This window comes from Cyphomyrmex costatus, unplaced genomic scaffold (assembly GCF_001594065.2).
Source record: "Cyphomyrmex costatus isolate MS0001 unplaced genomic scaffold, Ccosl1.0 scaffold718, whole genome shotgun sequence".
NCBI classification, from domain to species: domain Eukaryota; kingdom Metazoa; phylum Arthropoda; class Insecta; order Hymenoptera; family Formicidae; genus Cyphomyrmex; species Cyphomyrmex costatus.
The window spans coordinates 42599-45905 of record NW_017280287.1 but is presented as its reverse complement, the minus strand read 5'-3'; positions in this window follow the sequence as shown (position 1 = coordinate 45905).

The following is a 3307-nucleotide window of genomic DNA, read 5'->3' as shown; positions in this document are numbered from 1 at the left end:
AGAGAGAGAGAGAGAGAGAGAGAGAGAGAGAGAGAGAGAGAATGTATATGTGAAAACGTATAAGACTCACCACGCACTATTATAACGGCGCATTTGCAAACGCTACTATTATACAGGGTGATCGGAGAGTCCTGTGGAGCAAGTTTGTCGCCGCGGTTTAATGATCTTGATGATCTTGTCCATATATTTGCTTGATCAGTATAGTTGTTTTATTCGCTTTATTGCAATTTGTAAAATGCAATGATTCGATTGTAGTTTATTCGCGATTGGAGGACGTGAAGAATTTAATGTCTTGAGAATTTAAGAATTCGTTATAAGATTTAAATGATCTAAATATATAACACATTAAGCGCGAATGAAAAGAACGACCAGCTTGGCAGCAGAAGCCCCGGACATTCGCAGCAAATACCGCTCAATTATCGATTCGCCAATGAGAATTATTACGCTGGCGAAGAGATCGACAAGAGAGGAGCAATTGAGGAAAAAATCTAACAAATTGGGAATCTAAGATTTCATGCGGGTGTAATAAATGTAATTAAAAAAAAAAGTAAAGTTTGTATCGAATAAAATAATTCATTAACTTTTGATTTCTTGAATGAAATGTTATATATATACATATATATATTAAATAAAATGATATATATGTCATTTTATTTAAAAAAAAATATATATATATAAACATTTCATTTACTTACACACATACACAACACACATTTCTTGAAATCTTGGATTTTCGATTGTTTATTCCTTGAGCTGTTCTTCGAGCTTTTATTACCGATCTTTATGAGTTTCAATATAGACGATATAATACAGTTTTGCGTGTACCTAATAAAAAAAATGTTTGATAAGCTTTAGTTTTAAGACTTTGTTAGTAATTGGTAAGATTTCTTAATTAATAACAAACATATATATATATATATGTATATTATATAAATATAATGTGTGTATATATGTGTGTGCGTGTGTGTGTGTGTGTGTGTGTGTGCGTGCGTGCGTGCGTGCGTGCGTGCGCGCGCGCGTGCGCCCATGTATGTGTGGTGTGTGTATACATATAAAGAATTTGAGGATTTAAAAATTCAAGATATATAAGATATAAATAATTGTCTCTAGAATATGCTTCGGATAAATGCAGGAGTGAGTCACGACATGACGGCATTTTAGAGAAAGGGGAAAAAGGAAAAAAAAACGATTTTTCTCTCGACAGCACCAAGCACACGGCTGCGCGGCTTCCCGATCACCCGGTACATCGCGCAAGAGAAGAGTATTGTTATATATCATTTTTGGTTCTGTGATTGAGGTATATATTTGTTAGTTTGTGTGTGTAAAAAACGTGTTAAAGAGATAAGATTATATTACTCTTTTAAAGGGAAAACCCCTTCCCCCCCCGCCTCTCCTTCACGCGTGCAGGGCCGCAATACTAATGTTATGACCGGAATAAAACACATGTCTATTAGATATATATATATATACATATATATATATATATCTCACACACACTACACACATACACACACACATACACATTTGTGCCAAAATTGAGATTCTCGCCAAGTGGAAAGCGATGTGGAATTTCTTAGAAACAAATTTCGCTCTCTTCCACGTTTCTCATCTCTTACGCAAAAATAAAGAAATTAAAAATAATGAGAGAGGAATGGAGAGATTGTATTTTGTAAATGAAGGTAGTTACAATGATGTGTACGAGATTATATATGATTTACGAATTGTTGTATACCGATGATGAATAATGATGATGATAATGATGAGAAGGAGGAGGTGAGGGAGGAGGACAATCGAGAAGAATACGAATTCGTATTTTATGCGATTAAAGCGTGTAACGAACTTTGTCACGAAAAAATCGGCGGTGACACCGTACCTGTAAAATTGAAACAAGGACGAAAGAAGCAAGTTGAGGAATGATCTTGGAAGACACATTAGTGTATTTTTCCTAAAAATTACTTTGTGCTTTTTTTTACAAAATGTAATCGTAATTATGATTCAATTAATACCTTAATATGTAATATTTGATTAATTAGCAATGATGTGCAGCATTACATTGTGTATGCTGTAATGTACGAGACGTGTAAGCGTGTTACAAAGAAAGGATGAATTAAATTCTTTGAGAATATATAGTACGATGTGCTTGACGTGTTTCTCGAGATATGCATTACGCAACGAAGCGGGCGCTTTTACACACTTCATATTAGATATTTTTACACGTGTATATTGTCTTGATTATTCCTCAATTTGTAAGATCTACTGTAGGCGTGCTAACATTTAAAGTGGATTAAATTCACTTTCGCTGCTCGAATACTACTTCAATTCAAATCCTTGAGTTCCAAAAGTTTTTTTTGGATCTTTTCGAGGATCTTCCTCCGAAGTTTCGCACTTCGAAACCTCATCATGGATTCCATCCATATCTCATCACTACTACGGTTTTCGTCCCATTTTCCTTGCCCATTTCCAACGGATCTCTAAAAAGTTTGTTTTTATTTTTCAACCATCTTTCTAATGTGCATCTTGTTTCAACAGTTCCATTCTCTTCTCGAGTTTCCTTTTTCTTTTTTTTTTTACGATTCCACACCAGCTCTCGATCGCCACTAATTTGTGCCCAATTTTCTGTTTATCTCAACAATGTGTAAATCTCCTTTGGAGATTTATGTTGTACGATTTAGTTACAACTTTTTGGACTTCTCTGTTTTATTGTGATGGGCAGTTCCAATCCTTATTTTTTGAGCTTTTTCAATTCCATTCATCTTTTTTTTCAGTTTTTAACCATCAGTTTAAACCATCGTCTGAGTGTGATTCCGTTACTCTTCCGACTTATTCGCCCATAGTTGCTTGTGAGTGAGCATCGCGAACGAACGTCATTCATCACAGTAGTCATCGTCGATTTCGGAGACTATCGGAAGAGGCCACTTCCGATCTGCGTGAAACTCGGTTACCCCTCCCTTTTTTTAGCTAACCACCCATTATACTCTCCGCTATTATCGCGATTTTTTTGTTAGATTATTCTTTCTTATTTTGACCCTTTGACCATGAGGTGCATTGAGAAATCTTAGGGTCATATTTTTATAGTTAAGAGAGAGAGAGAGAATGAAAAAATGTGCGCGAGGGAATATGCTAATTCGGAGTAGTTAGTATTGCGAGAATCGAGACGACTAATTGAGCACGCATTCAAGTGCCTCAAAGTATGTTGTATATTATTGATTATCTATTACCACTATTAATATTAATTAGTACCATTTGATTGCTCTATTATTATATTATCTTATTATTATTATATTATTATTATTATTATTATTATTAT